The sequence below is a fragment of the Ictidomys tridecemlineatus genome, chromosome 14 (genome assembly GCF_052094955.1).
Source record: "Ictidomys tridecemlineatus isolate mIctTri1 chromosome 14, mIctTri1.hap1, whole genome shotgun sequence".
Lineage (NCBI taxonomy): Eukaryota > Metazoa > Chordata > Mammalia > Rodentia > Sciuridae > Ictidomys > Ictidomys tridecemlineatus.
Window position 1 is genome coordinate 19,735,671 of NC_135490.1, and position 12,243 is coordinate 19,747,913.

Genomic DNA, 12,243 nt, shown 5'->3' on the forward strand with positions numbered 1-12,243 from the left:
ATGAGAAATCTAAGGACTCTGGGAATTTTTGTTGGTATTTACTAAAATATTTTGAATATTCAAAATTATCAGCAGATGCTTTCTTGGAGTCATAAATGGACAAAACAATTGAACAAACTTTGATCTGACTAAATAATCAGAGCATAATTCAATTTTAGTGACTTCCCCAAAAACCTGTAGAATTACTATTTGTGCTCCATGATAGTGAAAAATGATTAATAGGTCAGAATAAAAAAGCTAAGATGCTGTCTATTGTAGATTTTGATATTGCCTATTAGAAATTTTCTTTTCACTACACTATTAGAAAATGTTTAAAAATGTATAATTAGAAAAATACCATAGAGTGACAATAAAAGTGAAAGATGAAATTCTAAAGTATCTCATACTAATAAATGCTTTAGTGAGGGTGAAGAAAATACACAATTGCTATAAAAAATGAGCTCTTGAACTAACAGTAAAAATAAAATATTTTGAAAATTGTTAATTTGCATGGCCTGTTGACCTTGGAGAATTCAAAACATTCACTTTGTAGTGTATAATTTCTCCATTGTGGGGAGGGGAAACTAGCTTATGTCACTTTCAGGAGAAAGAAAACAGAGCTGAAATATTTTGTGTTTGGAACTGGCAATTTAATTGAGAGCTACAGCTTTGGGAAAAGTGTTTTCTGAATTCTATTCACACCACTGCTCTCCCTATTTGAGCTATCCAGAGTGAGGCTGATAAAAATGATGGGATTATTCTTTGTTATGGAATGGAACTCTTTTAGGCTAACATGTAAAAGAGCAAGATATGAAATGTGGAAAGAAGAAAAAAAGAGTTGTTTCAATTTTTCTGTCTCGAGGTGAAGGTGGTAGCAGAGGGGCAGGGGATCAGAACAGCATGCCCACCATGTGGAGAGTTACCAGAAATTGCCCTCCTCTGCTGGGTGAAGAGATCTTGCCATCAAAGTTAAAGAGTAGGGCTAGTGGGATGGACAGAGATTGTGAAAGAGAACTAGCAGTATATATGCATCAGGGCTCACTCAGTTCATCCTTTACCATGCCCTTCCCAACATCTATTCACATAGGTACCATCTTGGAAGAAGAAAAAGTAATTGAAAAGGTAGCTTAGAGACTTAACGCCCAAATGGGATTAAATCAAATTATTTTGTTCATTTATGATCTAATTATTGACTTAGAGTAAATCAAATGAGATTATACATTCATTGTATTTCTTATAAAAGGATTCATTAAGGGATTTTTCTGGTTTAGGAACTTGGGAAATAAGCAAATATGTAGATTAACTACAATGATTACTTTATACACATATTCGAGTTCAGCATTTTATGCTGACATATACAACTTGTATATTGATTAAATAATCATGATTAATAGAGTGAAAGTTAGAAGTAAATTGATTATTTATCTAATTCCCCCCAAATTTTTGCAGAATTAAATTTGTTCTTTTTTGTACTTATATATTTAATACTTATTATTTGTCATTTTCAAATAAAACCTCAGGCTGTACTTTGATTCATTTTTTATGTAATTAAATGTCCAGCTCAGTTTAATTGTTATACAATTTAGAATGTTTCCATATTCTTCAGCTGTGATGGCAGAATTCAATTTCAGAATGTTAGAGAAAGATAAAAGGAGTTCTCATTGCCTCCAATTTAGAGTCCCTCACCAACTAGTATTTCTGACTTTTACCATCATTGGCCTACAATAAAAGAAAAGATGAAAAGAACTCAGGCTGTCTGATATCTGTGCATCTGAAGGCAGATGTTCAGTTACTGGGTCTTGCTCTCATGGTTCCTGCTTTGGTTTCCTTAGAGAGTCTTCTGAAGAGAATGTCTGTTTGCACTTCCATGAATGTGGTTATTTTTCCCTTCTCCTTAGTGACTTTCAACTGTCCATCAGCCTCCCAGAACAGAAGCCTATTATTTATCTCTCATTTGAGTTGTTCCTGCTAGCAGTACCAGTAAATGAAATCATCTGCACTGCATTTTATAGCAAACTTCAGTGGATGATTTGCTCTTTCCCTGTTCTTTCTCCAGACAGCAGAAAAAGGTCAGCAATTTCCATTGGCTTTCATCATTGTAATATCTAGGCCTGAGTCAACACCAGTCCTCAGGTCCCTCAGGATCAATGGAACATAAGTTTCTCTAAGCATCACTGTGAAGATACTAGAAGTAAGAACACAGCTTAACCAAGAGGCAATAGGGAGGAATAGACCATAACACTACCTGCTGTTTACAAGGGAATGTCAATTCTATCACTGATAACGCTTCAATTTCTCTTCTGAAACTTAGAACTGAGATTGGAAAAATCAGTTTCACATTCTCTTTGCACCTTCCCAATAAATGGCTTTGCACTTGGGTTTCAGCCGTGTTTTTGGTCTTTGGCACATTTGGTAGTTTTTGGCTCTGATGAACTCTACAAGTGCCCCTAAACTACAAGAAGAGATAAAACTAACTCAGGTTATATAAATTAAAATTAAAAACTGAAGTTCATTGAAAAGTTCCAGAATTGTGATAAAATAATGCAAATTCATAGTTTCTGTGTTTTCCCTACTAATTATATTTATTTCTGTAATTTATTAAGCCTAGTTATACATACACCACTTATAGAGATGATAAATTTATAAACATATATTAAATATTTCTGTTATATATATTTAATACATGCAATATTTTACATTTTGTATACTACTCATTATATATATATACATGTATGTAATATAATATATATATTTATTTATATATGTATATATATTTAAATATATATTTCTATTTAAATTACTTTTTTTACTCCTAAAATTTTAGTAGAAAAGTACTACTTAACAAATCAAGTATTCTTTAATTTTTGCTCATGTAGACATTAAATGTATTCATTAATTCAACATTAAACTAAATATTCTGGCTATTCTTCAGTGTCATTTCTTTCTCTCCTGGCTATATCATTTCCATACATTCTCTGTTCTTTTTTACCAAAGTGTCATACCTGTATAAGTGAATTATAATTTGTAGAATGTAAATAAAAGCAATGTATACTAATTTCAGACTTATTCCATAATCTCATTTCAATCTTCTCTCTATATATATTTCCACTTGAATTGAGATGGTAATATGTCAAGACTTTAGAAAATCAGATACAGAAGAGGATACTGCTTCATTTGCAGGGGCTCCTGTACAAGTGATAGGACTAGGAGCCCCCTATATTTTAAAACACTTTTGGATGCTATATAATAAAACTTTAATAAAATTGGGATAATAATTTTTGGAACCCTTAGTTATTATTTCCTAAATTAACCTAACACAGGTATTGATATCCTGACATGAGGTTGCCTACATAAAAGAAACCTAAAATATGTGACATTACCTGACTAGTCACAAAGAGGTATTCAGTGTTAGGCATATGGATCTGTGGCAGAGCACTTGCCTAGCATGCATGAGGCCCTGCGTTTGACCCCCAGGACTATACATACACACAAAAGCCAGATATTTTGAAAATAGATACAAAATTTTTGGAAAATGAAAGTCCACATCATATATCATCAAATAGTTCATAAATATAACTATGCTATAATTTTCAAGCAGATAAAATTTTTATCTGGCTTCTATGGGAAGTTTCTGGGATAGAACTTACAAGTCTCCAAAGGAAGTAACAACATAAATTCTGTTTCTTTGTCTGTAGTTTGAATGTGTCCCCTCCAAAAACAGAGGTTGCAACTTTATGTTCTCATGGGGTTATTAAGATCTTGGGCTTTTGGGAAATGATTTAAAAGAATTCTGACCTCATACATGGATTGGGGCCATAAGAAAAGTACTTGCAAGAATAAATTTGTTCTAATTTTTAATTTTTTATAAATTGTCCACTATGTAGTGTTTTCTTATAGCAGCACAAATGAACTAAGGCATCTATTATTCCAGACTCCAAGTTTATAAGATATTGAAAGTGAAGTTAATTTCAGATACATGGAGAAAACATCACTGTTTTCTACATAAATAATCATCTCATTGCCAATTGCAAAAAAGAAATAAATAAAAAGTAAGCTTTACCTCTAATAACCACTAGTACCAGCAAAGCAACAATCAAAGAAGAATGTTCCAAATTGTTGTGCTTACATGTGAAGAAAACAGATAGAGTAAGTTGGGAGGCATTGGTTTTATAGGGCCAGGGGAACAAAGGTAAATTTAATTGAAATATCTCATAATATATTTGATTATAATCGTCATCATTAAAATAAGGACTATTCCTGAAATAGTAATTGTAGAAGCATTTGTTGAATTAAAACCAGATTAATAAAATATTATTACCCCATGCCATTAAGTGTTATAGTAAGAATTTTAGACCTTGAAAAAAATGAAATTTGAAACAAACTGGCCAGATTAAAAAATATAGCAGTTTTTGAAATAATAAGCCAAACATTTTACATTTTAGGCCAAACATTTACTATGGCAAAAACATGTAAAATTTTGACATATATATACTCATCACATTTCTATTTAAATCATCTTCTATGATTTAATGAAGGAGAAATTCATCCAAATTCCCTCACTGTAATTTCTGGTCAGTTGCCTTTGATGAGAAAAATAAAAATGAAGTAAATCTACTACAGTAAAATCTGGTGAGAGTCTAGTTATCCATCCTCTGAATAGAGATATAAATAGCAATGGGTTACCAGCTTTCACTTTTCCTCAGTCAAAGTCTCAAAACTAGATGCTAACACTTCTTATGGAGCAATCATGGTAACTAAATAAGGAAGGCTAACTAGGGAAATGATAGCAAAGGCAGTTCCCACATTCCCCCTACTCTCCCTGCTCAGCGTCACTAGAGAATGCAAAATTGATACCTACTGTGGGAAGTTCCTAGATTTACAGCTACTGTTTTAGTAATGTAATCAGCTACGCAGGGTGATCCAGAGCTGGAGATAGCTCAAACAGCTACCACCAGGAGGTATCAAAAAGCGAGCCAAACAAAGATACTCTGGAGTGGCACAAATAATCCTATGGTGGTTGCAGACACACAGACATGTCTAGATCACTTCCTAATCTTACAGTCATGAAAATAAAAGAAAATGAACCATTTTTTATTGGGCAGGGGTTACTAAATGTTTGATTCAGGGCACAGAATACAATAATACTATCTTTTTAGCATACTAATTCATTCAATTGCCAGAGTACAGGAGAAAAAGAGCAAAGATCCCAAAATTGGTTACCTTGGTAAAATTTCTAGGAATTTCATTAATTTTGAACACAATATAATGTCAATATAATAATACTTGGAGGTGCTATTCCTTTCCATATACTGAGTAATACATAAAATTCTTGTGTCTAGTTCAAGAGATTCAGGTTGAGATACCTGCAGCTTGTCTGTTTGAGTAGACAAACTGCAGTGTAATACCATTGAATTTTCACATGGGGGAAATTCTTCTTTTGCTCTCTACTTAAAAACCATTCCCACAAAAACAGCATGGTACTGGTACCAAAACAGGCGGGTGGACCAATGGTACAGAATACAGGGCACAGAGACTAATCCACAAAGCTACAACTATCTTATATTTGATAAAGGAGCTAAAAGCATGCAATGGAGGAAGGATAGCATCTTCAACATATGGTGCTGGGAAAACTGGAAATCCATATGCAACAAAATGAAACTGAATCCCCTCCTCTCGCCATGCACAAAAGTTAACTCAAAGTGGATCAAGGAGCTAGATATCAAATCAGAGACTCTGCATCTGATAGAAGAAAAAGTTGGCTCCGATCTACATATTGTGGGGTTGGACTCCAAATTCCTTAATAGGACACCCATAGCACAAGAGTTAATAACAAGAATCAACAAATGGGACTTACTTAAACTGAACAGTTTTTTATCAGCAAGAGAAACAATAAGAGAGGTAAATAGGGAGCCTACATCATGGGAACAAATTTTTACTCCTCATACTTCAGATAGAGCCCTAATATCCAGAATATACAAAGAACTCAAAAAATTAGACAATAAGATAACAAATAACCCAATCAACAAATGGGCCAAGGATCTGAACAGACACTTCTCAGAGGAGGACATACAATCAATCAACAAGTACATGAAAAAATGCTCACCATCTCTAGCAGTCAGAGAAATGCAAATAAAAATCACCCTAAGATACAATCTCACTCCAGTAAGATTGGCAACCATTATGAAGTCAAACAACAACAAGTGCTGGCGAGGATGTGGGGAAAAGGGTACTCTTGTACATTGCTGGTGGGACTGCAAACTGGTGTGGCCAATTTGGAAAGCAGTATGGAGATTCCTGGAAAAGCTGGGAATGGAACCACCATTTGACCCAGCTATTGCCCTTCTCGGACTATTCCCTGAAGACCTTAAAAGAGCGTACTACAGGGATACTGCCACATCGATGTTCATAGCAGCACAATTCACAATTGCTAGACTGTGGAACCAACCTAGATGCCCTTCAATAGATGAATGGATAAAAAAAATGTGGCATTTATACACCATGGAGTATTACGCAGCACTAAAAAATGACAAAATCATGCAATTTGCAGGGAAATGGATGGCACTAGAGCAGATTATGCTTAGTGAAGCTAGTCAATCCCTAAAATACAAATACCAAATGTCTTCTTTGATATAATGAAAGCAACTAAAAATAGAGCAGGGAGAAAGAGCAGGAAGAAAAGATTAACATTAAACAGAGACATGAGGTAGGAGGGAAAGGGAGAGAAAAGGAAAATTGCATGGAAATGAAGGGAGATTCTCATTGCTATACAAAATTACATATGAGAGGTTGTGAGGGGAATGGGAAAATAAACAAGGAGAGAAATGAATTACAGTAGATGGGGTAGAGAGAGAAGATGGGAGGAGAGGGGAGGGAGGATAGTAGAGGATAGGAAAGGTAGCAGAATACAACAGTCACTAATATGGCATTATGTAAAAATGTGGATGTGTAACCGATGTGATTCTGCAATCTGTATTTGGGGTAAAAATGGGAGTTCATAACCCACTTGTATCTAATGTATAAAATATGATATGTCAAGAGCTTTGTAATGTTTTGAACAACCAATAAAAAAAGAAAAAAAAAACCATTCCCCAACTTTTCTCCATATTTTACCAGGGGAATCAAAGTAAATAGGCAGCCTAATTTGTCTATTATAAATGGGTTTATTTCTAAAGTGTAAAAACAATTCAGTTTGAAATAAAATCTGTATCTATTAAAGTAGAGTCAGGTGGTTATGGAGAATATTATTAAACTGAGTGCGGGTATCTCAGATACTGGGTTGTATTGTTTTTCCATTTTTCCTTCAACCCTTGATTATGGTTTCACGTGTTAACAAAGATAAAATCAAAAGTACAGCCCCCATTTATGGGTAAGTCAGAAGTAAATCTAATTATGTGATCGTCTTATCCAAGGGTAGTAATAAGAGTAAACGTTTTTAGCATGTACGGCAATACCTGCCATTATCCACTTTATGTGGAAAGATGACTTGAGTTGCAGAGAGACACTGAATCACAGACTTTGGGTTGATGTGCTGGCTGGATTGTCAATTATACGGAAAGAACAAGGCTGAATGTAGACAAGAAGTCAGCTAAATGATAATGGTCTAGAAATAGACACAGGGTGATTGCCTGTTCTCTATAAATGACACCCAGAAGGAGCTCTCAATCCCATGATCTCAGTCAGTTCTTTTTCTAATTCCCCAAGATTTTCCTTTAGCCCTCCCAAATATTGTTCAAAAAGTCCATGAACAAAATGACTATGAAAACATTTATAAAATCATGCAGAGAAATTTTTTGTTAATTATTTTTTTTTCCATTCAGTCCATGTTGATTCATGATCTTCCATCTCATAAGGGTTAGCTGACTACTAATGTTTGCCAGAACTACCAGGAGCATAGGTCATTACTGAGGTACCAACATGGTACCATTCTTCAAAGACTAACTTGCATAGGCTTAGAAAAAGCCTTACTGGTGACTAACAGTTCTGTGTTTGGAAACCAGGTGATCCCCTGGGTGCTTTGAGTACTCTGATGGCCAGCAGTATCATTCAGTTGTATATTGCAGACAACAAATAGAGATGACATAATATTTGGAATCTATGGAAATTACAATTTGGTTCACCATATTATTAAAAAGAAAAGGAAAATCTAAGTAGCCAAAAGTTGTTGTCCAAGTAAGGGAGTGGATGCCAAAAATAGGAAGCTAATATATGTTTCCTGATATTGGTGGCTACTTTTGCAGTGTCAGTTCTTCAATAATTTATTTTTCTTCCTTTTTTTAATTTGCTCTCCTAATCAAAAGTACTGGTAGTTAGTAAGTAATGATTCAATTTTCATACAGTAAAAACTGTAACAAAATTGACACAATGAAGATATGGGGGGGGATGGGGATATAAATATATATATATATGTATAATGGGATCCCATTTTGGGGAGATTTTATATATATATAAATGTATAATTATATATATAAATGTATAATTATGTATATAATTATATACATAATTATATATATATATATATATATATATATATATATATATATATAAAGTGTAAAAACAATTCAGTTTGAAATAAATGGGATGGATATATATATATCCATCCCATTTTGGGGAAAAAGGCAAGAGAAAAGTAAAGATTACATGCTGAGGGCATAAAGGAGTAAAGTGGATTAGTTATTCTCTGATTACAAACCCAGGCCACTTATATAGAGTTTGGCCTCTTTGAAATGTATTATCTTGGCTTCTTTGTCCTCTACAAAGAGGGGTAGTAAACAGAAGAATAAAATCAAAATATGCATTTTTCCCTTTTTTCTCCCCACTACTCCTTTTCTGTATGCCTCTATCTATGGCCAGTGTTAGTGGACATGTTGCTCTCAGGATTTCCATTTTCACTGGGTTCCCTGTGTCCTTCAGGGACCAAGCATAGCAATGTTTCTCCCCTGGCAGACCCTTCTTGCTTCTCTACCCTTATTGGATCCCTTAACCCGTTTACACTTTTGTGTGTAACTTCTTTAATTACAAATTTGCATCATCTGTTTCAATATAGAATAAAAGATTTTTTCATAGAAAGAGCAAAATTAAGGATTAAGAGTTGGCCTGGACATGATGTTGTATGTGTATAAATCTTAGAAACTTTCAATGCTGAGGCAGGAGGATAACTCAGGAGATTGGGGTTAACTTGTGCACTATAGTGAGAGACTGTATCAAGAAAAAAAAGTTCAGAAATATCATATAATATCATACTAATATTAATTCTAATTGTTGAAACAATTTACTTTTAAATTTATTTTTAAACTTTCAGATAATGACAGTTCAAATTAATCAATAAAAAGTCAAAATTAATCAATATACAAATTTATTATAAATTAAATATTTTATAAGTTATCCTGATAAGTTTTATTAAATTGTTCATAAGATGCTTTGAAAGTTCCTTTTAGCCCAATAATTACATTTCTGAGAGTAAGTTCTAAAATAATCATTGGGCAAGACATAAAGAAAAGATATAAACAAAAATATTCTCCAACTGGAATTTGAACAGATACATTAGGGTGTGCACCAACAATCTATCAAATAGACTATCAAATCTATCAAATGAAATATCTTTTATTTACTGATAGCCTATTTTATCATTTTTGTCTCTTGAATGCTTGGAACTGTTCTTCTCTGTCAAGAGTAGAATTGTAAATTATTGCTTTCCTAGACTGATGCAATTCATCCTTAAAACCTGCCTATCTGACTGGCTAGGGACTAGGAAAGAATCAGATTGGTGATTGTGGAGAAGTGATACAGTGGGAGCAAAATGGGAATCCTTCTCTAGGACTGGAATTGGTTTGAATAGATAAGAGATACAAGATCACCTTTTTTCCTCCAGTTCAAATTAACCTTCTTTCCAACTGCTTCCTGGTTACTATCTGATCTTTGGCTGGTAAGAACAATTGTTTGGCTACTGAGTAGTCCTTCCTTTGATAGTCCCATTCCCAAAAGTTTTCATCCTGGCCTCAAGCTTCAGACTTCCCTAGGAAACTTACCCAAACTACGCATCCATAAAAAGAGCCATGATGTGGCAATCTGGATAAAACCAGTAGAGTCTGAAACAAGGATTAAGGATAAAAGTACACTATATATGTGGCCTCAAATATAATAAAACAAGCATATTGCCTTTTTGAAGCTTAATGTAATGACATTTTAACACAGATTTAATTTAAAATCACTATGCATACGAATAGTAACTGGATTATTGACATTAGAGCTGTGAGAACCAAAGGCAAGCCACACACAGAGTCTTAGTGATTGACATACCACCGAGAACTTCAGACCAAGTGTGTTATCTAAACCAGTGCAAACAAATTGTATTAAATACCTTTGCCTGGCATGTGTTTTTAAATTATAGTTAGCTCTTCAGCTTTTCTTACATTGTCTAAACTAAGACACAATCATTTAATATTGAATAATAGTTGATCCCAGTATCATGTTAACTAGCCACACACAATAGAGAAGGGAAGAACTGTTGGGGTTATCTAGTCACTGGAATTTGTGAAATTCAATGGACCTCAGTTCCAGAATTTCTCAGTTGTCATAATTGGTAGATGACTAGCTCACAAGAAATACTATGATATATAGAGATGTCGACATCTTTGCCAAGAATCACATTCAGTATCATAAAGAAATTCTTAAAAGATTGTAACATAATAGAGGAAAAGCTCTGCAGGATTCCTGCCTACATGAAGTCTCGCTAATACAGATAACATGATGGAAATGATGCCCTTTACCAAATAAGAACTTTTGGACTAGGACTCTGCATAGTCCTGGCAATAGCTATCTATCATTATATGCAACTATCATCATATAGTAACTATCTTAATCTAGATTTGCATACATTATGAATACAATTGATTATTTTGTAGGCTAAATTTGAATTTGTTACTTTTATTGGAAAATATATAATATTGACTATAGAATAAGTTTTTGCACTTGAAGGTTTTTTTTTTTTCTTTCCTTCAAGTTTTCTGGCTTTTCATAAATCAACAGAAACTATCTTTCTTTATATCTTTCTTTCCAAAATGTGATATTTTGAGTTGAGCTAAAGAGGATCAGAGAAGACCTTATATGATACAGTTTGTGCAGAATTTTTCAACTTCCTATCATATAATTTTCTCCTTTGGTCTCTAATAAAATCATGAAATTTTCAAACCTTTAATTTTTTTAATGTTCCCTCTGCCTGAAATTTAGCCACCCCCTCACCTTGATTCAGTCTTAATTATTCTTGACATATTTTTGAAATGTCATTCTTCAGATAAGTCTTCACCAACCCCCTCAGACAGATTAGGTTTCTTTCTTATATAACAATGTAACAATGTAACTCCCTGAAGTTTCTTCATACCACTCTTCAAAGCTCCACACATTGTCTTGCTCTGTAGTGTTTCTGATTGAAATGTGCTGCATTTTCATTCCACACTTGGGGTTTCCATCCATTATCTCATTACTTCTGTCAATGTGTGGAGTAAAGACCATGTTGTTTAGCACACAAAACTCCATGGTACTTGATGTTTCTTGAGTAATAATTCTTTTATCATTAGGTAATTTGCCTTATATTCATCTTTTTATAGGGCACATGTGATCCATTCCTCTATTATAAAACTGCTGTGCTGTTTTAGTTCTTCTGTTTTAAAACATATACCTGGGTTTGGGGTTTTGTTTTCCTCCATGTAACAGTTGTTTTGCATGTGTTTACATTTTTTGTTATCACCACTTTTGAAAGCTTTGTCTTTCATTTTTTGTTCTTCATTTTTTACCATACTATTTTTTTTTCTCTTTGCTACTTTTTGGTAGACTGATAATATTCTCTTATTTCTTCCTTTCAATTTTTAAAGTGAAATATTAACGCTTTATTGCTTCAGAATAAGTGCCATGTATTAAAAAAAAAATAATGGAGCCTTGAACAAGAATATTCTTTCCTTATAAAAAAACCAAATGACTTAAATGCAAATTTAAGTCATGCAAGGAAGTATGGTGCTTCCTGGCACTGCGGACTCAAGCAGTGACTCTGTTTTTTGTTTGTTTGTTTGTTTGTTTATCCTTGACACTGAGAATACTACTCATGGTCCTTCATGATCTGCTGAGTTCCAGGTATATATAAGTTTGCAAAGGAACATATAGCATCCCCAATAACACTCTATAGGACCAGAGCTCCTTCACCTGGCCATTCTTGGCTACTACTAAGAAGACTGAGAATTGTACACATTAGTCTGGATAGATAGTCATATACCT

At 33.7% G+C, this 12,243-nt stretch overlaps 1 protein-coding gene across 2 annotated transcripts in view; it reads right to left on the reverse strand.

Annotated features, from left to right (window-relative positions):
• Spock3 (SPARC (osteonectin), cwcv and kazal like domains proteoglycan 3) overlaps positions 1 to 12,243 on the reverse strand; it is a 405,155-nt gene that overhangs the window by 220,017 nt on the left and 172,895 nt on the right. The window lies entirely within an intron of this gene.